Source organism: Excalfactoria chinensis, chromosome 1 (assembly GCF_039878825.1).
Source record: "Excalfactoria chinensis isolate bCotChi1 chromosome 1, bCotChi1.hap2, whole genome shotgun sequence".
Classification (NCBI taxonomy): Eukaryota; Metazoa; Chordata; class Aves; order Galliformes; family Phasianidae; genus Excalfactoria; species Excalfactoria chinensis.
Genome location: NC_092825.1, coordinates 2,012,754 through 2,038,116, shown reverse-complemented (window position 1 = coordinate 2,038,116; position 25,363 = coordinate 2,012,754). Strand labels below are relative to the sequence as shown.

Here is a 25,363-nt window from a genome sequence, read left to right as displayed (position 1 = left end):
CACCTCTCATTTGAGGCCTTGATATTATTTTATACCCCTCTGATACCAGTCTGCTCTCATTCTTTCAGGTTTCATAGACTCTTCGTACCATCGTACGGGAAAAGCTACACCAGGAGCAGCATGAGGTTGTTTGGATAGAATCATGGAATCAGAGTCTAGTTGGAGTTGGAAGGGACCTTTGAAGAACATCTGGTCCAACTCCCCTGTGATGAACTGGGACACCTACAGCTAGGTAAGGTTGCTCAGAGCGCCATCCAGCCTGATCTTGAATGTCTCCAGGGATTAAGTATCCACCACATCCCTGGGCAACGTTTCAGTGCTTCACTACTCCTAAGGCAAAAATACTTTTCTAGTTTTCGATTAGTTTTGCAGCACAAGGTGCTTCAGTAGATCTCGATAGTCCATTTCAGCAGTAGCACCTTGAACAGCAGCAGCATCACACAATACAGCACATAGGTGACACACTCTATTATTCCCTAGGTTATTGCTTACAAATACAGCCTCACTCCAGGGCAGCCCTGGTTAAAAACACAGATCCTTTGTATTTCTTTACGTTTAACCTAGAGCTATGTGGCATAAGGGAGAAAAATCCACAAGGTTAGTCACATAATAGAGCAAATTCCAGGGGCAAGGATGAAGTGATAACGTTGGGCCTTGCTGAGGGCAGCAGCTCACCACATAGGTTCCTAGGTGCCTAGTTGGGTTTCACTGGACCTGTTTCCCAGACCTTCAGTATATGGAGCCCGGGATATGTTTAAGCATTGCTCTTGAAAAAAATAGAGAGAGAAAAAAAATGACAGCCTTGCAGTGAGAAATGGTTCTCATTTTTATGAGTGCAGCAAGTTCAGCCAAGGTCGATGGCAGCAGTGCCAAGGGAAGGCCACTGGAAAACATAACTGAGTTACCCATCACTCACTTTCTTCTTTCTTTCTGGGTCTGCTGGAGAAAGCAGAGCAGAGTCAGGTGAGTGGTCAAGCTCTATGAAAGTTGCTTCTGGAGTTGTGTACGGGCTGGGGACTTGAGCTGCTCTTCAACCAAGTGTCTTTCTATCAAGTGCATATGGCACTGAAGACACTGATACACTACGCTACAACCCACATCAGCATATATACCCTCTCTTAGCCCAAGGAGGTGATCCTGCCCTCTGCTCTGCACTGGTGAGGCCTCACCTGGTATAGTGTGTCCAGATATTAAGTCTTCAGTGCAGCAGAGACATGGACCTGCTGGAGTGCGTCCAGAGGAGGGCAACCAAAATGATCCAAGGGATGGAATACCTTCCTTACCAAACCAGGCTGAGAAAGCTGGGGCTGTGCAACCTGGAGAAGAGGAGGCTGAGAGCAACATTTCAGTATCCAAAGGGTTGCTATGAGAAAGAAGGGGACGGACTCTTTAGCAGGGTCTGTTACGACAGGACAAAGGGAAGTGGTTTCAAACTAAAAGAGGGGAGATTTACACTGGTCATAAGGAAAAAGTTTGTTACAATAAGGATAATGGAGCACTGGAAGAGGTTGCTTGGAGAGGTGGTGGGGACTCCATCCTTGGTCTTCAAGGTCAGCCTGGATAGGGCCCTGAGCAACCTGATGGAGCTGTAGATGTCCTTATTCATTACAGGGGAGTTGGGCTAAATGACGTTTGAAGGTCCCTTTCCACACAGACGATTCCATGATTCAATTAGTTCAGAGCAAAAATACTTTCACTGCAAAACTTCCTCATTTTAAAGAAGAAAGACTCTCCTCCCGATAATAAACAAACAAAGAAATAAATAATCCTGCTGTTGTGAGTTTTTAACATTAATAATACAAGGGAGTTAATGAGCGTGATGACTGAAGAGTGAAGTTAATTGGATTAGCTAGAATTGCTCACTGCTGTTGCTGCTGCGCAGCCCCTGGTTACAGCTGACTCCTGGATGCTGCAAGCCCACACCCAGCTTCTTGGGCACCTCAAACTTCTTGTGGTGGAGATGTAGATCTGGGGCCAGGATGTCTGTTTGCCTGGGGCAGGATTTCCTGGCAGTGTGACCTAAAGCACTACATGGAAAGAGAGAAAGAAGAATGAGGGGACTGTTGCCAAATAGGTATGAAAAAGGCCAGACTCAGACTGGGCTGGTGCTTGATGGAGCAGTTGGCAAACATGCTGTGGCAGGGGGTTTAGACCTCGATGATCCTTGAGATTCCTCCCAACCTAAGTCTTTCTATGATTCTATGAAGAAGAACATCCCTTTAGCTCCAATGACTTCAGTACTGAAGGCACTCTGCTCCTCCAAGATGGTCACTAAACAACTGCCAGCATTAATCCAAGCTGTGTTTCGGGATTGGTTTGCATACGTGGAGGCAACATACTTTGTAGGAGTTACATATTAAAACTGCATTCCTACTCTCATTTTCCTAACAACCACCCTGCAATGCAGCGGAACGATGGGCTTCAACATGAAAGCACTGCAGCGCAACAAGAAAGAAGACAGGCAGCTCGTCCTTAGCTGTCCAAAATCCAACCCCCCAGAGAACATGCCCCTACACAAACCCTTTGATGACATTTTACCTGGCTGCAGGAACCTCCTGCCACATTTCTGCCAAGCCCTCATCAACCTTTCACATCATCATCTCCTTTCTGATGGTATAATTGAGGCGGAGCAGTGATGGATCCCAGCCAGGTATAGTTGGCACTCGGTGCCTGGCAGAGATGCAGGCTGTGCTGCCCGCTGCCTGCATGGCTCCAGCATCAACATAAATGGAAACAAAAAGCAATCCAGCTCCTGTCTGCGCAACCATCACAGCCGCATCCACGTAGAGTATTGTGATGCACGCTGTCACATCACTGTTTTAAGGTTGATGCATTTGGTCCCAAGAGGAGCTGCCATTAAGCAGTGAGCTTCTTTTTTCACTGCATGTCTTTTCACAGAGCTGGAAAGCCAACAGTTAAACCCCAGCACTGTTGAACCGAATAATCACAACACCTTCATCAGACTCAAATCAAGATTTCCCCTAAAATGAACAGAGGGAAAAGTGAGTAGACTCCAAGTCTGCTTTCCTCTACAGTCATCCATCTACTGAGATATTTATTTGATCTTCTGTCACAGCGGTATCTGAGTGTTTGCAGTACAACACCGTTTATGACAAAGCTGAATGAAAGTCCTTAGCAGCGTCGTGACGCAACCCTGGTGCATCTCCGGTGCAGATGAATGTACAAGAGGGTTCCTCTCATCCCTTGTACTGCAAGTAGGGAGGGAGATTTGCTGAAGTCTCCCTGGGCACAGATTTGTGATCTTGGATGAATAATGGTTTAGGTTATTGGAAATTCGCTTTTCATTTTGCTTCAATTAAGTGACCAGTGAAATCAATCACAGACCTTCTGCAAACATTAAATCTTCCAGAGGGAAAATATTTATCAAGTCCCAAGCCACCAGATTTAGCCCCTTTATCCATCTAGCTCTCTGGAATTGCTTCTCAAAGCGGAAAAAAGAGGGGGGAGGAAAAAAAAAAGTCAACTTGACAAACTGAAACTTCAAGGGATAAAAGGCAGATTTTGAAACAGCAACAAGAGCAGCAAAAGCAAAAACATCCTATGGACTTGAGCAGAGACAAAACCAAGAGGTTACGAGCATAAGTCCAGGTGTCACCGAGATGACAGCTGAGAATGAGCCCCTCTACATATAGCTATGTTTAGTTATGTTAACATCCCCCAAGATCTCTACTGCTGGTTTGAAACTCCTCAGGCCAGAAAGGTCGATTCTGCAAGGCTCCTCCATATGGAAGCAGCAGGAATCTGCCATCAGAGAGCTGAAGCAGAGATGTAAAAGCTTTGGCAAACCCCAAACAAACCAGTTTTGTCTCAGGCTTCAGGTCACAGTGAAGTCTTTTCTCATTATATCTTGCTCACACTTGTGCTTCACCTCTGGCAAAGCATGGGATTGCAAGGTGGAAGAGGACACAACCCAGCAGAGAGGGGATTCCTCCTGGAACCACAAGAATTACATTACAACAGAGGAACCTTCTATATGCAATCATCCAAACAGATTCTTTTTGAGATTCGAGGCGTTTTAGAGAGGGAAGTCTTTCCTAGGAGCCTCTTAGCAAATACTGGTGAGAGAAAATGGAGACATCTTGGGAGATTCTAGTGTGGGGTAAGCACAAACATTAACAGATAGCTGTGTTGGAAAACACCATATACAAACAGCACTCAGATGTCTCAGTAAACCCACTGTCCAACCTCCATGAGATCCAAGTGAAAGCACAGATCTCATCTCAAAGGGATGCGCAGACTCCTACAAGAAATCTGCTCCTGAGGACTTGACCCAAGGCACAGAGAAAGCCAAAGGAGCCAGTGAGCAATAACGTGACCTAAGATTCCCATTACTTGTTATGGATTCTTTTCTCTCCTAGTTTACGCATTCCCAGGATGGATTATGGAAATGGACTAGCAAGAAAAATCAGAGCCCTGGAAGGGGTCAGCAGTCACTACCAGACGACACGCAGGCACCAAATTTATTTGGATACGATGGGACAGAGGTTGACTAAACTGATCCAAAAACTGATGGGCAGAAACTTGAGGGCAGGAACATAAGTTTAAAATGCTACTCAGTAATCAGAACAGGACTTTGGACAGGCAGAAATCAGCCCATAATCAAAGACAGCTCAAATGTTCTGTTGCACAGTAGTAGACAAGGGAGACCAGTCCTAACAGAGCTCTTGACCTACAAGTGCAGCTGTCTGCAGCCCTGCACTTAGAGAAACATAATCGTAGAATTACAGGATATTCTGAGTGGGAAGGGACCCACAAGGATTATCAAACGCAGCTCCAGGGATATAAGGGCCTCATGGTACACAATCTCCTATGTAGCTCACTGGACTTGAGAAACCCTTGGGAAATGGAAATCCAAAAAATCTTCCTGACTCATCCCAAAACAGCCTATTGACTCTGTGAACATCTGCGTGCTTTGCAGACAGAGGTTTTTTTTGCATTGGAATACAGCCACTGCAAATGTCTGCTCTAAAAGTGTCAATAGTCCACCAGCCAACTACTGTTCATCCATGGCAAGGTCCACCCCTGGATCCAAGACTATCAGGGTAGACTTCCCTACCACACTGAACGGAACCTATAGAAGGCCATGCAAGTCTCCAAGGAGTAGGATTCTCAAGGTATATTTGGCATGACTGAGAAACACTGAACACACAGACCATATTCAGTCATGCACATGTTGGTTTTGCCTCCATTCCTTCCAACCATCCTTTCCATCCCGACAGCTTTGTCCTAACTCTCCTCTTCATGGAGATGGATATTGAAGTGTGAAACAGAAGTAAATGGCCACTTAGTGAAAATAATAGCTTAAATCTAAAGATATTCCAAATCTCAGCTGTGGATCACATGAAGACAAATTCAAATTCTTATAAGGTTAGCCCAGAACTGGTCTTAGAACTCTGTTTCATCTCTATGTGCTCCACTTGATGCCCCTCCATACACTACAGCTGAGGCGCCTGAGATCACTTAGGACTGAGTGCTCATCAGGTTGTGATTCAGAGGTAACTTTTATAGTGGTAGAGAAAGATAATGAAGAAAATGAAATTAATACATAGATAGTAATAAGGATAACTTTTTGTGTGTGATAAAGGTAAAATAAATGGCATCTACAAACCCAAGAACTTTGAAAATGCCTACAGAACAATTAATAGCAGTCAGGTTGTTCTGAAAGCCAAAGCTGGATTTGGCTGGGATGCTGAGGTTCGTAACCTCAGTCTGCTGGCTTGTGTAGTGCAGATGTGTTGATTTAAGACAGCCATAAAGAGGTCAGAATTAATATTTTAACCACTATTGCTCAATGCCATATCAAAACAGTGGCGAAATCCAGACCACCTTGCTCTGAGGAGCAAATGCTATCCAGCCATTTCTTGCACAACTCCAACCTCACTTTGGAGTTGTTTTTTTTCCAAATACTAACCTAGTCCAAGATTAAAGATTACAGAAGGAAAAAAAAAATCAATGCTTTGGGATCCCTAATTTCAGCTAAGTCAGAATAAAAACTGCTTGACTTCGTACCAAATAAATCCCTTACACAACTCCAATAAAGCAATTCCAAAGGACAGAAAGACTTGAGAGATTTATCTGGTTTCAGGACGAGGTCATCTTTTCATGTAAAAATCAGCATCATTCCTGTGAATCTCATTTAAGTTACAAGAGATTAACAGTTCGTTTCAGTTCTTTATGGATCTTCATCCATCGCTTCCTGCAGACAGAAGTTCTGCCAGGCGTGGCCAGTTATATGTTTTTATCAATGGTTATTGATATTTTTCAATTACTTCCGTGACACTTTTTGAAATACATTTCCATGTGGAAAGCACTCGGTATAATCTCATTCTAGCTCTGCCTGCCTGAGATTCTCTTACTGCTGAGCTTTACTCGCATCTCTGCAGTTTGCAGCTCTTTGCTGCTCTTGGTCAATGTATCAATCAGTGCCATTGCATGGATTTGCTCATCCTAACAATAACCCCACAAGTCTCAGCAGCTATAACTAATACAGATTTGAACTGGAGACCTTAGGTGATTCAATGAAAGATATTTTACTTCATGTAAACCCTACACTCTCACATCCTTCCACATTTCTGGATAACAAATTACCACTGCTAAGTCCACATTACTCACATGAATTCCTACTGCTCTAACATCTCTGATAGTTATTTTATTTCTATCCTTCATTGCTTATTCAAGATTCTGAGACTACAATTACATTTACTTTGAATAAGCACTCCAGCAGGTAGGTACAACCATAGCATCGTAGAAACAGAATCATTTGAGTTGGAAGGGACCATTAAAGGTCATCTGGATCAACTCCCCTGCAATAAATGGGGACATCTACAGCTAGATCAGGTTGTTCAGAAACCCATCTAGCCTGACTTTGATTATCTCCAAGGATGGGCATCCACTGCCTCTTTGAGCAACCTGTTCTGGTGCCTCACCACCCTCACTGTAAAAAAAAAGACTTTTTTTCCTTATATCCAATCTATATCTCCTCTCCATCCTATCGTACTTAAACTAAGTCTCCCAGTTCTCCTAAGCTTCTTGTTACCGACTGTTATTCCACACTGGAATTTATGCAAAGAATGCTAAATAATTACAAGCTCTGCTGAAAGAAGATCATGCTTTGAAAGCAATGCTCCCATAATCTCTGCCCCTAGTTTCCATGCTGTCCATGAGTTTAGCCAAAGTGATCACTTCTTCCATCAAACTTTTGCAGACCAAGAAATGACAAATGAAACCAGACCTTGGCACACTTCATTTTGCCTTGTTTCTCTGGGATGAAAGTCAAAATCTTCTGCGACTGCTTTGCAAGTTATCCTTACAAACTTCTGGATCCTATGCATGATCATTCCAACACACAGCACATTTCATTCAAAGCACCAAACGTCCTCATAGAAACTACACAGCTAGCACAAAACCACAACCGCCATATACTGAATTAAAACAGATCCCAAACTGAACATTTTAAAGGAAAATAATCCTTCTCTTATTTTTATTCCTGAGCTTTACCATAAATTTATGATATATAGAATCTTAAAAACATATAAATTGTAGAAGTCCTTAGTCCCACTGAAATTAAAACCCACAAACTCAACAGAGTTATAGGCTTTATGGCTATCCACGGCTCTGCAGATGGCATTTCCCTTCTGCACTGGTATTAAAAGCAGTATTTCTCTCTCTCCCATTATGGTTATGGACCTGCCTCCTCCACTGTTTCTACCACCCTTCTCAGCTTTTCAGATGCTAATTGCTTTTCTCACTAAACTGAAGGCTTAATTAGATTAAATGAAGAACAATAATTGTGTCTTAACTAGTATTTAACTGGGATTTTGCTGTTTCTTTTCAGATCTCAAGAAGAGATTTCTGTACAAAAACGTGCTCCCAATTCCTTTGATTTCTATCCGTTGATTCAATGAAAGATATTTCACTTCTTTTTGTAAACCCCACACCCTCACATCCTTTCAGGTTTTTGGATAACAAATCACCACTGCTAAGTCCATATCAGTCATTTATGAGGTCATGTGTATATTGCTTCTGTACCCTCCAATTAGTCTTTGGATTATTTTACACATTCACAAATAAGGTATCTCCAAGCACAGCGGACACAAATGATAAACTAGATGATTATCATTACTGCATTGGGTATATTGGACACCCCAGAGATTTCTTCAGCAATATCCGTGAAGTACATTTATTTTCCAATAAAGACAGACTGAATTTAATTGTTAATAATGTTTTAATTGTTAATAATCCAGGCTGGATGTGGCTCTGGGCAGCCTGGTGGTTGGTGACCCTGCCCATGGCAGGGGGTTGAAACTACATAATCATTATGGTCCTTTTCAACCAAGGCCATTCTATGATTCTATGAATAAGGAAACCAGCAACTGGTTGATATTCTTCTGGACTCTGTGCCACTTTTAAGACTCATCCAAACTTGTCAGGAGACCCTTAAAGAAGCAACAGACGATGCTTAGAATCCTCCTCTTAGAAATCTGTATAGATTAAAGGTGGTTCACTGAGTAACACAATGCATCAGCAAGATACCAGTGTTCTTCTCAACAAAAAAAAGCCATAGGAAGCTTCTCTGCAGAACAAATCAATCGTACAGCTACATTTGGCCCGTAACATTGCATACTGTCTTATCATATAATCATTTGAGTAGGAAGGGACCTTTAAAGGTCATCTAGTCCAGCTCCCCTGCAGTGAACAGAGACATCTACAGCTCTACCAGGTGCTCAGAGTCTGACATTGAATGTCTCCAGGCATAGGGCACCAACCTCCTCTCCGGGCAGCCTGTTCCTGCACTTCACCACCCTTATAGTAAAGAACTTCTTACTGATACCCAGGCTACATCTCCCATCCTCTTGTTTGGCCTTTCTGCCCAAGTGCACCTAGAAATAGGGTACAATGCAGAGGCTGTTGCCTGCCAGGATAATTTGCTGTGGAATATGAGTGAAGAGAGACGGGAGTATTATTCATGCAAGCCAAAGTAGGAGCTGAAGAGGTTTAAATCCTCTGCATAACCCAAGTTAGATGAAATTACTGGTGTGGGACCTGATTAAAAATAATAATAAAAGTAATTATAATGAAATGTTGCACAGAAAAAGCATTTCTTACAGGGCTCTTATCTTGAAAGATTCCCACATCACCCATGCAATGTGGTTTTCTCTGGGATGGGACACAACAGATGCACGACAAATTTTCCTCATAAAACAGATTATATTCAAGATAGGAAGAGGGGAAGCAGAAAGCAGAACAAGCAGAAAGCAGAACAAGCAGAAAGCAGAACAAGCAGAAAGCTCCTACATACATTTTAGCTTGGACCCTGGCTTACCCTTCCCTGCTCTCAGTGCTTACAGATCAAATCATCAGGCAGTTCTGCAATATCTCAAGCAAATGGATTGGAGAAATCATCACAGGTAGACATGATGTCCCCTGCCCACAGGGCAATGTACTCTGTCTGGAAAATTGAACCTCTTGCTACCTCACCTTTTTAGGAAGATATCCAGACAGATAACCAACACACCTCATTTTGGTTAGCTATAAGACCAGACTCACGTTAAGGCCTCTTTACTCTGCTTACTGCTCTGAAATAGATACAGAAAAGATAAACATGACGAATGGCCATCCCAGCCAATCTCTATCCTGCTATCCAGAACTGGGCAATACAATAGAAAATAATGAGTTGACTTACCCTCTCCTTTTCTAATTAATGTTTACCCATAAATCTTGTCTTTTCCTCAGTTAACAAAGTCAAAGTCTCTGATCCTCACACTGACCCAACAAACATCTGCCCTTCCAATAGGTTTTTACCTGGTGTTGCTACGTGGGGATAGGACAAGGAGAAACAACCTTAAACTAAATGAGGAGATATTTATGTTAGATGTTAGGAAGAAATTCTTTACTCAGTGGGTTCTGAGGCACTGGAACAGGTAGTTGTGAGAAGGTGTGGATGATCCATCCCTGGAGGTGTTCAAGGTTGGATGGGGCCCTCATCTAGTGCCTGATGTACTTGTTGGCAACCCAGTCCATGTTAGGGAGGCTGGAACTAAATGATCTTTGAGGTCCTTTCCAACCTAAGCCATTTGATGGTTCTATACAAAATCTCTGCCCTTTTGCCTAATTTAGAGCAAGCTCTTCCGGTGATCATATCTGCTTCCACTTGGCTGTCTGATGAGCAAAATGTGTCTGTTGAGAACAAAAATACCTCTTTCAGAGCACTCAGTTTCTCTGTGTCTTTCTCCCTGAAGCATCTTCTTGGTGTAAGACAGAGGAGTGAATGCTGTCGCATCAAACAGCACACAGTCATCTGCAAGCTGGTCTAAGCAATGGGTCACTACTCAAGACCTGAGTGACTACAGGCATCCAAGTCTTTGCTTGACAACAAAGAGCTTAAAGAAAAGAACTCTTTCATCTTCAGAGAAATCATCTTCGGTGATATCTCCAAGTCAGATGATTCCAGAGCAAGCAACAATCCCTGCCCCCCAGCCACAGAGAAGTGAATGTTTACTCTTCTCTGTTTAAAGACAGTTTGAATCAAGGTATAGAAAAGAACAATTTGTAAGATTCAAAATCCTACAGACTTGGTAAGCAACACTCATACGGAAACTTCATCCCCTACTGTCTGTCTCATCCCTCATTGTTTCACATGTCTCTTTTTACACTGTCTGCATGGAGGTGCTATCACACCAAATGCCTGACTTGGTGGTATTGACAAGGTCAATGGATCCAAGTCTCGTGTCTGACATGTTCTTTACACTTGTTCCTAAACATGAAATACAAGAAACGCAACTAAAAGCAAGGATGCAAGACTTACATTTAACACAGTGACCTGTGACAACCCACTTGCCTCTTTCTGCTCTGGATATCTGTCTCTACCGACAGGGATTGCTGTTCCTCAGACATCTGTGTGTCCTCCACTGGAAGTACTGACTACAGAACCCCTTTGCTTTGGGATCTGGATTCCATCTGGATCCATCAGGCTGGCCTTCCCTTTGATCAGCTGCACAGGTGAAACCAGCACGGAAGGTCCCAGTGTGAGCAACAGGTCATGCTGCTCTCAAAGATAAAATGGATTTGGTCTCCATAAGTTCTCTTGCATTGGTCCTCCTTCATTAAAGAAGCTCATGAATAGCCCCATCACATGACTAAATGTGGTTTCCTAGTCTAAAAGAGAATAAATTTGGGGTTTGCAAGAGAGAACAGCTGGAAACAGTGTGACATGAGCCAGCCTAGGGAACAGATCTGCATGAGAACAGATCAGGAAGCAGCGGTGTGGAAGGGAAGGATGATGGCAGGAGATATCGACCGTTCCCTGAAGATTCAAGGAACACTAATGAAGAGAAGAAACATGTCAGAAGCCGAAGTAACACAGCATCAGGAGACCACTGTTGCAGGCTGGGGATTTATTTGTTTTGAAAAGCTGTCCACCTCCACTGGCTTGATTAGGGAGTATTAATTAACCAAGCAGTGAATACACTGACCAAGTTTTGCCTGTTGTCCACAGAAGAACATAAACAGATTTGAATCATTCGAGAAAAACAGTGTTACAGCTGGAAAACAGCGTAGTTCTTCTTTGTGGTTCTTTTTCCCTCCCTCCTCACTTCTTTCTCATCAAATACTTCAGTAAACCTCTGAAAATTGGTCTCTTTTTCTCCCCTCTGGCAGACTGCATTTCCTCTTTACTCACAATGACTGTAATTGTATTATTTCCATAACAACAGGCTGTGAGAACAGAGAGCTGCAGATGATGGCTTGGAAAAGGAAAACAGCCAGGTAGATGGTCTGAGCCTCACAGAGTAACGTGTGAGATGGATAGGACTTCCCAGGAGAAGCAACATCTGATCTACCCAGTAAAACATCACTGGAGCTACACCAGTATATTTCAACTTAGGCTCCAGCTCACCCTCACAAACACCTAAGGAGTGGGACAATGTGCAGTCCTCCTAGAGCTGATGTCAGGGCTAAATGAGCTGCCAGACTGCCGTCTGATTTAGTAAGCATCATTATTAAGCACATGCTTTGATGCCGGTCACAGTGAAGTCCACCATAGAACTGGATCAGTTACATAAAAGGTGGAGCAGGTCAACATCTCCCTGGGAAGCAGCAAAGAACCTCTTTCCCTACAATGGTAGGGCAGCTCATGTAGATGCATTCATAGCCCCTGAGCACAAGTGTCCACCTCAGTTTGATGGGTTGTAGAGCATCAGTGCTGTTCAAGGGAATGGCAACTGACAGGAGAGGATGTCACCTTGCAAAGCAAAAGCTGCCTCAGTCCCCTCCCGCTCTTATTTTGTCTCTTTCTATTCCAAGCTTTGAGACCATTTTACATTGCTGCTGGGGGAGAAAGGAAGAGGGATTGAAGAGATACAAGCAAGAGCAATCAGCAGCTCTTTGAGGACAAGAGGAGCCCTAATGAACATGATAAAACACCAGAGCCCATGGCCAGAGGGAGAGGAGCTATTTTGTTCAGAAAAGCTGTCCATCTCTGCTTGGTGAGAAGAAAGTCTTGTCAGTGGTTCCATGAGCAAAGATGTAGGAGAAACAGGGGCTGAGGTCTATTTTCTATTTGTATGCAGTCAGTGAGGATAGATATGTGCAAGAAAAACCGACCATGCAGGCTATGTATCCCCTTCACCTTAACACCAAGCATCAACAAAATGAAGGTATCCCAAAGGCAGATCTCAGAGGTAAGTGGATCAATCTGGTTGGCAATTTGTCACTAAACCAAATGTGGACATCATAGCTCCAAAGACCAGTGCCTATGACAGCAAATGCTCTCGTGTCTGAAGTACAAGCACAAGATGCACTTGTAGCAAGGACTAAGGCTCATAGACCACCTTGGAACTTCAACCATAGAATCACAGAATCATAACAGAATGGCTTGGGTTGGAAAGGACCTCGAGGATCATCAAGCTCCAAATCCCCTATTGCATGCAGAGATGCCAACCTCCACATTTAATACCAGCCCAGGCTGCCCAGGGCCCCATCCAACCTGGCCTTGAACACCTCCAAGGATGGACGGGGCATCCACAGCCTCTCTGGGCAGCTGTTCCAGCACCTCACCACTCTCATATCACTTCCCCCTTGATATCCAACCTAAATCTTCCCTCCTTCAACTCAAAACCATTTCCCCTTGATGTGCTATTATCTACCCTTTCAAAGAGTTGAACCAAGTTGTTCCCTACAGCAATCAACAGCAGAGAGCCCTAGGTGCCCTGCTAGCAAGTCACGCAACAGAGCGTGGCTGCTTTTCACACTTTTGAGGAAGAAGAAAATAGTATTTTTCATAAAGCAGAAGAGGCAGGAAACTGGCATGGCTGGGAAAGGACCCACTGGTCAAACTGTGGGAAAAGAAGGAAATTAAATTAGCTTGAAAAGAAAAAGAAGAAAACTATCTCTGAGATGCATCCAGTAACAGAGATGACTGGCTACTTTATGCCTTTCATTTAGGGACCAGGAAAGGGAGAGGGGAGTGAGAGGTGTTTCTGATAGCTAATTAGATAGCTTTCTCAAGCAGTCATTAAAATCTGCTAATTATCTCATGGTCTGAGTAAGAAGAAAGAAATCTCTCCCTCTGGATTATTCTGGTGTTGGTGAAAAATGTTCAAGGCCAACAAGTTGCCACTTTCAAACTTGCAAAATAAACCCTAGAAATTAACCTTACATTGGAATTCTCACTGCATCACTTTTGCCTTGCAAATGCTTCCGAAGCAGCCAGAGGTGAGTGGGCTTCCCAGTAAGCTACACCATAAACATAATGCTTTCTAAATGGCAAAATGATGACATTTTCAAAGGTTACTGGTCTTTGTGACTTTGTGAGTTTAATGTGGGTCTCACAAAGTATATGAAAGACTGTCCTACAAGAACTGGCATTGCAATGGACTGGTGACCTCCTTAGCAAGACCTGCAGTAGCAGAAGCAGCGTCTGCTGGAGAAGTGACTGCCAGTTCAATCCATCTGAGCTGCATTTCTCCAATAAAGGACATACTTTACTGAATGGTTTTGATTCGTAAGTCAGTTTTGCTCCAGGAAGATTGAGAATCTGAATACCCTGCATCCCTGTTCTGGCAGGTAGTACTTAGTCAGAGACAGCCTGACATCAGACTTGAATAATCTGCCATTTTTTTTGCTAGCACTTAATGTCTGAGAGCACAAATACAGCCCAATCCTTCTCATGCGGTGCTTATGGTACTACTGACCTGTGAGGACTATTTAAAACAAAGAAAACTCAGGCTCCTTAGCAATATTGGCCCAGAGCCTCTTGGAAGGTGGCCCTTAGCCCTCATTTTAAATCAGATAAGCAATTCAATATATTCTCATTACACAGAGATTTTCCCCTGTAAGGACTGTAGTGTTTACGAAAGTCCATATCACACTGCACAGGGCACTTGTGTGAGATAAGAGTACCTGAGCATCAAGAAGTTCAGGTCAGTATTCACAGAAGAGCCTCTTCCATTGCCTTGGATTTTAGATCATCAGAAGCCAATTAAATATGCACACCCAGGTTTGTATAATGCCAGCTGAGACCCCTTCTAGCTCTGGCCTGGACATCCCAAGGTTTAGGAATCCTCCCCACATTGCAGCTGATAAGATATGCTTCAGACACAGAGAATGGCAACACTCAGCTACTGGACAGTTGGCCCAAAGCTTATCAACAGATGCAAAACTTAACTCTGTCTAATCTGAATGAGGAACAGAGCTAGAGGAAACAAACCACAAACTCTGGTGAATCACAGGATCATTCAGGCTGGAAAAGACCTTCATAATCATCTACCTGACCTACAAGGTCCCATCATGAACCACATCTTTTACTGCCACGTCTACACATCTCTTAAATATCTCCAGGGATGGAAACTACCAATTCCCCTCTCCACAAAGAATGATCCAGCTCAGGCTCCTTTGGCACAACCTATTTGCCAAGAGTTTCAATGACAGGGTAGAGAAAGGCACAGAAAAAGACCACTACTGGAAAAGGAATCCTCATATGGATTTCAAAGATGGAGTTGGGAGCAATGTATAAGCATTGCAGGACCATTAATAATCAGACTGGAATCAAAGAAGCAAAGCACACAGTGTTTGGCAGGTTGTTAGAATCTTCCACAAGGACAAAGTGAGACAGCAAAGCTTATTCAACAAGGGAGAAAGAAAAAAGAAAAAAAGCTTATTTATTTAGACTCCCCAAAGAGAAAAAGCATTAAAACAAGCAAACAAATAAAAACATTGTTCCAGAAAAAAAAATCCTCAGGATTTACACTGCGTAAAATGAATTGCAAATCCCCAGATAGGAGGATTCAGGTAAGCAGAACAAAAGTAAGGTCCTACTTAGGAGCCTGGTTAGGAGTGTGAAGCTATTTTTTCCTAGCTCTGAAGAAAATTACTATGGATCTATCTATGAGCAGGAGGTGACACACTGATCTTTCTCACAACCAAAGGCTGCTTCCTCCCATGTCCCTGGAGGTGTTAAAGACCAGGATGGATTGGGCCCTGGGCAATATGCTCTAGTACCTGAACTTGCAGGGGGGTTGGAACTAGATGATCTTTGAGGTTCCTTTCAACCCAACTCATTAACATTTTTGGGCAGCCCTGTACAGAGCCAGGAGTTGGACTCGATGATCCTTATGGGCTCCTTCCAACTCAGGACATTCTATGATTATGTGATTAGCACCTCCTTTTGGCAACATCCACACATCCCTAAGGATTCTCCACTCAATTGCTTGACTCGGGAAACACAAGGAGATCAAGATACAAGGAGACAAGATAGAACAAGAGGCAGCGGCATCAAGTTGTGCCATAGGAAGTTCAGGTTGGGTATTAGGAAAAATGCATTCCCAGAAAGAGTGGTGAGATATTGGAACAGGCAGCCCAGGGAGGTGGTGGAGTCACTGTCCCTGGAGATGCTCAAGGAAAGGGTAGATGTGACACTTGGGGACATGATCTACAGCAGTCACAGGCATATGCTGATGGCTGACTGGATGATCTTATTGGTCTTTCCAACCTTAATGACTCTATAATTCTATGAAGAAGCATGGCTGCAGGCTAGAAAACATTTCATCACCTGAGAGGAGCAAGAATGGTCCTCCTTTGTGGACAAGAATTGAAAGAATGAAGAGTGAGGGTATCTCCAAGAAAAAGTAAAGCAAAGATGAGAAAGGGATGTCGCGTTACCTGCCTTTCTTGCCAGAGGCAACTGCACATGAGACTTGCAAGAGAAGGCACAAGAAGGCAGAGCCTGGAGAGCTGCAGGATGAGGCCCAGGATGTACCACAACAATCTGTCCAACAGCCCTGTCATCATCTCTGAACACATATTTGGGGATGGTGCTCAGAATGCTGCAGCCCCAGGCTGTAAAGGGCCCATCTGTTTGTTTGCATTCAACATACGATGGTCCTCAGAGCAGGCCAGGAGGAGAAATCAGCTGAGAAACTGCCCTCTGTAGATAGAAATGAGGTCTGTGGGGGACACAGGCCTGAGGGGGCAAAGGGGAGCTTGAACTGTGAAAGAATTAGAAGATCCCAGACAAATAAAAAGAAGGAAGGAGGGAAGAAGGGAGGGAAGAAGCCCAGCAGAGCAGTGCAAGGGTGCCTAACCACGGCTGCTGATGCAGGTGAGCAGGTTTCTATTTTCATCTTTTCATTCAAATATGAGCCTGGAGTGGAATTCAACCTCTTTCATTAACATCCGTGACCGATTCAGCACACTTCCAAAACGTGGATGACCCAGAAGAGTTCTTGTAAACCTGCAGACTTTCTAAAATAGGGCTGTAAGAGGAAGAAGGGAGAAAGCTTGTTGAATTCTCTCTCTTTTTTTTTTTAACTACTCTATCAACCTGCAGGCTGAGAAAACAATAAAAAAATATAGACTCCATTAAGCTACTTAGAAGAAAAATCACTGCCTCTGGATCGTTGAAGCCTGCCAATTTCCTGCCAGTCGCGCTGTATTTGTTCTTGTCTGAGAAAGAAAGGAGGAGAAAGCTACAGAAAAAAAAAATAATAAGACTAATAACAGAAGAAAAACAACTGTGTGAAACACACTGAAATAATAAGAGTTGCTCTGATTGCATTTCCCGGCAGCAAAGTCCTTGGCTTGTGTGCTGCGGCAGGGCGAGGAACGTAATGCAAACATGTAATGAAAATAAAGCAAATATGTACCTCACCAAAGGGGGAAAAAAAAAAAGAAAGAAAGAAAAGAATACTGTAATTCCTGGAAATAGATGGAAGAAGAATTTGTCTCTGCATGAGGTTTGCAGCTGGGAAGGAATACGAATCTTTCCCCATTCTGCATCTGCATCCACCTGCTTTTGTGGCAGCTGGGGACTCTTCCAATGTCCTCAGTGTGATATCAACCATATCCCAGTGCCATCTGATGCTGGAAGGTTCTTATTTAATGGAGAGTGCATGGGGCAACGCAACTCATCCAGCATTGGGTTTTCCATTGAAACGACCACTAATGTCCCCTCAAAGAAGGGTCTTCAACCACAGAGGGTTCTACGGGTCCACAGCCATACCACAGTGAGCAGAATTGCCACCCATCCCCAAAAGGCCAAGGTCTGACTAAAGATAGTTCAGAGAGCTGTGACAAGAATGATCAAGGTCACTGCAAACATTTGCTCATGAAGAGGGATTAGCAAAGGCTCCGAGAACTGAACATTTCAGGGAGGAGATGAACGTGAAGGGATGATAAAGGTATATTGGAAAATGACAAAGGGATCTTTTGTCCTTTCTGCCTCATAACACAAGAAAAAGGACAATTTCACAAGAAAAAGTAAATTTAAAAAAAAAAAAAAGAGAGAGAGAAGAAATACAAAGCTGATAAAAGAAAGTGCTTCTTCCCAATGCTGTATTATCACAGGAGCCTTTGGGGCAAAAAACCTACAAAGGCAAAGGAGGATGCTGATGTATTTATGCATTTTAAATCAAGTGCTAGAGGAACGGCCAGTAGGCTGTCCTACATGACAGTATGTGTCAGCTGTCTAGTCATGTTCCTGTAAGCATTGAGCACATCCAGAATACATTCAGGACACAGCAATTTAACAAAACTACTTTCCAGCTTTTCCTACTGTCCACTTCCCATCTGCTCCTTCCAAGAGGTGACTGAAAACTGCCACAGCACAAAACCCTCAAATTCCTAAGCAAGGAATTCCACCTCTTAGTCATTTCCCAGCTCTGGTGCTACATGAGCTGTAAACCAGCAAGTTAAGGGCAGCGCCATGCTGGGGAGCCCATACATGGAACAGGCTTAGGAGTGCAACATGTACCCAGACAAACCCCTTCTTCTCTCCCGCACCTCTTCCCCTTCACTACCCTTCAATCCAGCCAACCATTCCTCATTTTCCTTCCTGCTCCGCTCAACTCTCCTATCTTTTGATTGATGCTTCTGGCAGGACTTAAATCCCTGCTTTCTTAACCCTAAGCTTGCACCCTCTTCTCACCATAGGCTCTGTCTGCTCTCTGCTAACCCGCTACCAATGCGTCAGGATAAGCAATGTGAGAAAGAGCCAAATAACCCAACCTCCCTGACCTTGCTCGGCCCACAGCAGCAAAGCAGCCTCCAACCTGATACGGAGGGTGAGCCTCAGGCAATATTTCTTCTCTCCATCCACACACAGAAGCCAGAGAGGCCAGCCAGCTGGGATGGTGCTGGCAGAGGCAGCCTGCAGGCATGTAGAAAACTCAGCAGTGATGGGAAAACAGAAGAACAGGGTTTAGAGGAAAGGACAGTACTGATAAATTCCTCCCTCTGCTCCATTGGTAACTTGCTGAGCAAGCAGAGCTGTGAGCATGTGGGGACCTGGGTGGAAATCACGTCACTAGGGTCTGAGATGAAGACAGCATCTAGGATGGACCAATGTCTTCCTCCAGTGTTTGATGCTGATCTCACATAGATGAGTGGGGGCTGTTTCAAAGAGTGAGACTTCCCATCCCATAAACCAGAGATAGGATGGATGCTCTGCGCTTGGAGACAGTCAAGGTCAGGCTGGACTGGGTTCTGAGTGCCCTGATCTAGCTGTAGGCATCCCTATTCATTGCAGAGGAGTTGGACTTGATGACCTTTAAGGGTGTCTTCCAACTCATATGATTCTATGACTCTACAAATGAGCCCTTCTCATCATGGGGACACAATGCTGGGCCTTGGGAGACCTTGTTCTGTGGGACCCTACAGATATCTGTTCTCTCTGCCATGATAAATCAATTCTCAGTTTTTAAGCTTGGAAGATCAAGGGCTTATTTTTTCCTCTCTAACGAAAATTAAATAGCAGCATTCCTATGTTTCTATACCAGCAAAATGAGACTGTAAGAGAAAGACAAGCAGAGGATTATTAGACCAAGTCCCTTCTGGATCCCCAACCACCTCTGCAATGCACATCATTGCAATATTTAAATAAATGAATAAACAGAACCAAAAAACAACCCCCTCAGCCACATGGGGAGAGAGCTGTGGGTGAAGAGCAGCAGATATCTGCAGAGCAAATGAGAGTTCACATAACTACAGCTGGCTTCTGGGGTGCTGCACCATTCCCTAAAACTAGATGCCAAACAGGGTGAAATCTCATTGCAGTATTCCCTCCCAGGCAGACCCCTCCTCCTGCACATGCCATGGTCACCCCTAAATGCTACAAGCCAAACTTGTCATAGAATCATTCTCCCTTTTATCTTATTTCTCCCCTTCCAAGCAAGCAAACATCCCATTGCCAAGCAGGGAGGACTACAGTGTCTCTTGGCAATGGGCAAAGCCCCCCGTGAGGGTTCAACCTTCGTCATTCAAGTACTTGAAAAGAGGGAGACAGCAAAACTCTGGGGGAAAAAGAGGTGTTCTGGGAGAGGCTGGGGAAGGCTTTATATCTTCCTTGAATGTAACACAAATCGCATATGCATGAGTCTGAATGAGGCATCCCCTGCCAGCACCTCCCAGCCTGGCAGTGGTTCAGGTGTCCCCTTGGTTCAGATCCTGGCATCCAAATCTCCACTGTGGATTTTTATGTTGTTTTGGGTTTGTTGTTTTTTTTTCCTTAATTCTTCCTTCTCTTTTTTCTCTCGTTCTGGAAAGCGTTGTACTAACCTGGCAGCCTGCCACGTTCACGTCTGCCTCCCACTTCATCCCCGTCTGCCATTGTTTCCAATCAGTTTAGGAAACAGCACTGAGAACAATTAGAAAAGATAACGGGGAAGAATTACATAATTACAGGCCACCAAAAGCAAAGAATTTTCACAGGCTGAGGGGAGGGAGAGGAACTTAATCATGTCCTGTCTTTGCCTTAACTTTTTAGTCTCACTATCATCATCACAAGATGCCAGGACAGTGGTCCTATCAAAGTCTGACCCTGTGAACTGCCCCAAGAAAGGGCTTCCTCCCCCCCACCTCAAAGAATTACAACTGTCCTGAACTTGAGGAGAGTGATATCTTTCTTTCTGCCTTCAATGCCCAGTGGTGGTTTCAGCCTCAGCCCTGCACAGCTGTCTCCATGGATCACATCTGAGCAGCAGACTTTACCCGCAGCGAGAAAGAAGGTGCTCAAGGAATTAATCTGCTTCTGAGGTCCCCAGTGAGGCTTATGCAATAGTTCCCAGCTGAGCAAGGCTCTGGTGTGCCAGCAGAAAGACATCACAAAACTGCAAGCAAGTGAAGATGCTAAAGGCATCTCTGCACACTGGAACAAATCTGTACCCACCGTGTATACAATTCCCCTATAAAATCTGGTCCCACCATCCAGACCTCCTTGCTGCAAGGGGCTGCTGTACTGGTTGTGTGCATGCACTTGTAGCTAACCTCTCCTTGTTCTTTTACCAGTACAACCCAGACCACCTATTATTTCAGCGCTCCTCTTTCCACTTCACCTGCATAACGCTGCCGTTACAGCACAGCCCAAGTTTCTCCAGGTGACTCCAGCTGAGGAAACCCAGCACTGAATGTCTGCTGCTTGCATTGCTCAACACCTGCCTAATTCCACCTATCTGATTTCCTTGTCCCTCCCCACACCATACGTTCACCATCTGCCACCTCTCGCATTAGAGCTACAGGAGAATACAATGCCAGCAAAGAAGACATTGACCCAGGAGAGCACAGTCTTGAATGCTTTTTTGGGGTGGAGGATTTCAAAGCAATTCTGCTATCACGTGGCTGGAGGCAGGGACTGCTATATGAACTGATATCTGATCTGGCTTCACAGAGGCTCCAAGCTCACTGTGTCCTCTTCGCCATACACACTGGGACTGATTTACCACTCAGCCGTTATTTCTGGGAGCAGAGAAACATCTTCCAATTTAAGAATCCACTCATTTGGCTGTAAGCAACTCTTAACAAACATCAGAGTAATTAAAAATCTCCCGAAAGCATGAGATCTGGGAAATGCCTTTGATATTTGCTCTGACTACGGATGCTCTCATCCTGACTCACTGTGTCACAGATGTTAATTGTGAATTCCCCTTCATTCTTCAACCTCCTGAGCTCAGCATATTCACCATTACCACGTCCTTCCTCATCGAGGTTCAATTGAGATCGTTTGAAATTAAACCCCTTTCATGACATCTTTGATTGAGTCGCTCCCGTTGAAGGACTCCAGGGCTTCTCTGTTCCCTTTTAAGATGCAATGAAAGTGAGAAACTGTCCAAGCTTTGCGAAAGAGCTTAAAATTTACAAATCTGGCATGTGAAATAACACTGTGTGGGTGTACAGATGTTCATACGGTCTTGAAATAGAAGCAAAAGGACTTGAGCGATGACTTCTTGGACATTCCCTATCTATGTTGGTTGATTTCTATGACTCTATTCAGGTTGGTTATTAGGAAGTATATTATCTAAGAGTGGTAATGCATTCCTGAGGATTCTCCATTCAATTGCTTGGCTTAGGTAAAATAAGGAGATCAAAATACAAGAGGACAAGTCAGGACAAGAGGGAATGGCATCAAGTTGTGCCAAAAGACATTCAGGTGAGATATTAGGAAAAAAATATACTCAGAAAAAGTGGTGAGATATTGGAACAAACTGCCCAGGGAGGTGGTGGATTCACCACCTGTGGAGGTGTTCAAGTAACGTGAGATGTGGTAATTAGGAACATGGTTTACTGGGCAATATTGGTGGTAGGTGGACAGTTGGAATCAGATGATCTGAGAGGTCTTTTCCAACCTTAATGATTCTACACTTCTTCTATGATTCTATGATGCCCCCTGCACTCCCCGCTTATTAGGTCTTGATGGGCAGATGAAGCACTCAGAGATCCCTGTACAAAAATATTCAAGCTATCATTTAATATAAATCAGAAAGTGCGATGCAAGCTCGGGGAATTGCACAGATAAGAGGAAGAGACATTTCCAAATTTACTCTGAGATTCATCACAGTGAGTACTCACAGAATCACAAGACTGCAGGAGTTGAAAGGGATTTCAAGAGATCATTAATGACAACCCCTCTGCTAAAGCAGGTAGTCAGTAGGTTGCACAGGTAGAAGTCAGACCTGAATTCCTATCCTATAAATTTAAGGTAATGTAGGTAACCCATGACCAAGTGCTGCCGTGTTAGGCAAGAAATGAGGGCAGCACCAACAGAGAATGTTTCAGATCTGAAATGGACACAACACACCTCTGGCTCCAGTGGCTCCATATTGCCAGCCAAAGCCTGAGGAGCCAAAGGATGGCCAGCTAGTTGATTAAGGTGTCTATAGTAGATGGGACTAGGTTTCTGGAGGATGTGGGACTCGACCATTACATCAATAAGCTCAGATAATCAAACAGCTTTGGAGATGCTAATCACAAGATTTTTCAAATGGGGCTGAATGGGCACTCAGTGTTTAGGGATCCCTTGGCCCATGCTCCAGCCATGGTAATGTAGTCAGTCTCTTGCAGGAAGAGTTTTTACAGGCAGAACTTGAAGCACTTGTGTTAGTTCTGGAAAGAGCCAGAGGACTTCCCAGGGAGGGTATAAGAGCAAGAGTGGATGAAACACACAGACTGGGAGGAGCCTGTTTTTGAATAAGGCTCTGTGATTGAATAGAAAGCACAAAATAAACCAGGAGGACGGTAAAAATCTAAAAGCCAATGTGTGAAACGTGAGCTGAATGATCTGTGAAGAAAATGCTTCTCAAAGCTTTGCACCAGTCGTCAATGGCTCTTCAACACAGCTGCGTGATAACAAACTCTATTGCTCAGGCAGGCTTTGTTTTTTTTGCAAGTACTTGAGCAAAATGAAAGCCCCTCTCTTTCAAGGTAGGGAGCCCAGGTGGAAGGAGGAGGAGGTCCATTACATCTTTCATAAGCACTCCTTACAGCACTCACTTGATTTTCCATTGTTCAGAAGACTGCCTCCCACCATTGCCACTGGTGTGATGGTGATGGAGATAGTCATTAGATTCAATGAGCACTCCCCAAAGGGAAACTTGGCCCATGTGCGCCTGCTGGCTCCCACAGAGGAGAAAGGCCCTTTAGATACTTAGAGCATCCCAAACTGTGTCTCTGGGAGGGGGACTTCCCTGGGACATCCTCCACTTCTCCCTTTGCTAATCAATACCTTGCCAACATTGTGGCCCTCCAGGGACCATCCAGACCCTGTTCTGTCTGTCCCTACAGGCTCTGCTGTATCACTGGGCCATCAAGGAGATGTCCCACTGGAGAAGCCCTCTCTGAGCTAAGCAGTTCATCTCATTGCCTTCCAGTCCCAAGGGTCTCTATGCAACGCATTGCCCCATGAGAACAAATCTTCAACAGAACAACAGCAAGAAAAGAAGCTTGGGGAGGGGGAGAGGAGGGAAAAACAGTTTCAAAACTTGGACACATCAAGAGACTGTTTCCATGGCAACCTCTCCTTCTTACAGTAGCTCAAGCCTGTTTTAATCAGTGGCAGCATTTGCCAATAAAGTCTGTCTGGGTCTGCACTTCCTTCCCATGTATTCTCATTGGGATGGAGAGGGACATGCATCCGTCATTTGGAAAACGGTGATTAGTTTTGCTGTGGGGCTCTATTGGCAATGACAGCTGGAGCCACAGTGCTACGATGCCTACACATGCCATGGAGAGGGTGCAGTGCTCTGAGTGTGTACATTGCTTCCTCTAAAGAATCTTCACCCAAGCAGCTTTCCATCCTCTTCGACCCTGTTGTTGGCAAGCTCAGCCCTTGGTGGCTTGCAGAGCTGCCCAAAAACAAGTAGGAGCTGCCAGTGCTGCCTTCAGACAGCAAACCATGGTGGGAAAGGTCACAAAGCAGCTGCTGTGCGCTTGGTACTACAGTGTGCCAATGGGATGCATGGAAGGAACACGCAGAGGAAATGAATAGCTCAGTCCTTAACATTGGGCACGAGGGATTTTGTTTTATTTTTTAAAAATTATTATTATTTCCACTGGTCATTTTAAATGCATTTTGTTCTTTGCTACCTGGAGCCTGCAAGGCGCCAAATCGCAAGACAGTTTCTTATAATAGTTGTTTGCAATGCTCTTATTTTTGAGGAGTCCAAAAAGTCAATGTTTAAAGTAAGTTTCTGGTTCAACTCCAGAACAGCAGGTTTGGTTTAATAGCTTTCGGCAGTCTGCAGTTCAAGACCAGCTCAATTCCCTCGGGAATTTACAGTGCAAATTTAAACAGAATAGCCCAAGCCATCAAAACTGCCCAATATCAGTGGGCTCAGATCCAAAATTGCTCTGCAAAAAGAGGTCCTCAAGCAAAAAGAGTCGCAGATTTGTCTTAAAAATATTCATGATCGCTACAGCATCTGTCACATTGCGGTCTGAATTAATATTGGACATGAATTTTTGGTTCATAGAATAATTAGCAACCAATACAGTGTAAGCATTGCCCATAGCAAATGAAATCATCTCAGCGGCTTTGCAAATTCTGAGGAGTTTCTTTGTTTCATTTCAAAATAGATGCTGATATTTTATTCTGAGATTGTTTTAGAATTGTTCTTAACACAACAGAGGTTAAAAATAACAAAGCGAGGAAAATATTTAAGCTTTAGATGTATAACTGGGCCTTGTATTGAAGCACATTCTTGAAGCACAGTCCTTCACAGAGATCTGGCAGAGAATATTTTACGTCAACCGAAAGACTTCTCAATGTGTTTTTGCTTTCAGCCAGTGAACCTCAAATCAATTATTTGTACAAGTTTAGCCCTGATCCATGACTAGGACTTCTCCAGCAATTCAAATAAATACAAACTGACAGCAACCTCACTTTGTTTGGGTTTTCTTTCTGCAGATGTTCGAATGGACCAGTTTAATGCCAGGAAATGTTGCGAGCATAAACACAAAGGAAGTTTCAGCGACTGAATTTGGATCACACCCACCCATCCTGCTTCTAAAGAGTACACACAACATACCACATAAACAAGGAGCCAATCACATCTGATCCCCATAGCCCAGATTGCTCAAGCTT

The 25,363-nt window shown here is 44.0% G+C and overlaps 1 protein-coding gene across 2 annotated transcripts in view; it reads right to left on the bottom strand.

Moving 5' to 3' along the window:
* Positions 1-25,363, bottom strand: part of PLXNA4 (plexin A4) — a 408,463-nt gene that overhangs the window by 295,020 nt on the left and 88,080 nt on the right. The gene's annotated exons all lie outside the window — the stretch shown is intronic.